The 1416-nt window shown below is 46.8% G+C and overlaps 1 pseudogene; it reads left to right on the forward strand.

The window, feature by feature from the left end:
• The first annotated feature begins 1074 nt into the window (after positions 1-1074).
• On the forward strand, positions 1075-1192 carry LOC124556290 (annotated as a pseudogene).
• The last annotated feature ends 224 nt before the right edge of the window (positions 1193-1416 follow it).

Below are 1416 nucleotides of genomic sequence, written 5' to 3' on the forward strand. Positions count from 1 at the left end.
GAGTACCCTGAATCGCGACGTCACAAAATGTGTTGAGGTAAGCGTTTCCCTTCAGTCTCAGCGCCTGTTTTCGTAATTCGGATCTTATGGCTAGCATCTCATCGTTCTCTCGCTCAACCGTGTAAAGAAGAGCGGCAAGATTCGTGACTGGTACATTTAGCCATCGCGAGAGCGTTACAAATCTCATGGAAAGTTTGAAGTTTTACACACTTGCAGACAGATGACGAGCTAAACGGAAGGGGCTGCTCACCAAATTGCAAAATCCGTTCTTCGCCGAGGATGTAGAGCATATAATATTACCACCAACTTTCAGATCGCGCAGTGATCGCCATTCAAAGATATGGGAAATTAGACGGGGTTCAGACATTCGTTTTTCCCTCGCGCGATCCGCGAGTGGAAATGGGGGGAAATGTGACATTGGGGCGAATAGTGCCCTCCGCCTCACACCGCTTGGTGGCTAGCGGGGTATATATGTAGATGTAGATTTAGAACCATACCTCGCTCTCTCTAGGGAGTGGACGTATAATCGTTTACTATAAAGTGCTTTTTTAATGTTTTACTGGCAGCACACTTAGAAAATGTAACAGACCTACTAAGGAGACAGCCTACACAACGCTTGTTCGTCGTCTTTTAGAAGACTGCTGCACGGTGTGAGATCCTTACCAGATAGGACTGACGGAGTACATCGAAAAAGTTCAAAGAAAGGCAGCACGTTTTGTATTATCGCGAAATATGGAAGAGAGTGTCACTGAAATGATACAGGATTTTGGTTGGAAATCGTTAAAAGAAAGGCGTTTTTCGTTGCGACGGAATCTTCTCACGAAATTCCAATCTCCAACTTTCTCCTCCGAATGCGAAAATATTTTGTTGACACCAACCTACATAGGGAGGAACAATCATCACGATAAAATAAGGGTAATCAGAGTTCGAATGGAAAGATATACGAGATTGGAATAATAGAGAATTGTGAAGGTGGTTCGATGAACCCTCTGCCAGGCACTTAAATGTGATTTGCAGAGTATCCATGTAGATGTAGATGATTTCGTGTATTATTACCTGTCTTACAGCAAGGTAGGCAACGGCCTTGCCGCAGTGGCTACACCGGTTCCCGTGAGATCACCGAAGTTAAGCACTGTCGGGCGTGTTCGGCACTTGGATGGGTGACCATTCAGGCTGCCATGCGCTGTTGCGATTTTTCGGGATGCACTCAGCCTCGTGATGCCAATTGAGGAGCTACTCGACCGAATAGTAGCGGCTTCGGTCAGGATTACCGTCATAACGACCTGGAGAGCGGTGTGCTGACCCCATGCCCCTCCTATCCGCATCCTCCCTGAGGAGGACACGGCGGTCGGATGGTCCCGGTAGGCGCCGGAAGACGGAGTGAAGTGTTTCTTTTTTCTTTTTTTTTTTTTTTAC

This window comes from Schistocerca americana, chromosome 1 (assembly GCF_021461395.2).
Source record: "Schistocerca americana isolate TAMUIC-IGC-003095 chromosome 1, iqSchAmer2.1, whole genome shotgun sequence".
NCBI classification, from domain to species: domain Eukaryota; kingdom Metazoa; phylum Arthropoda; class Insecta; order Orthoptera; family Acrididae; genus Schistocerca; species Schistocerca americana.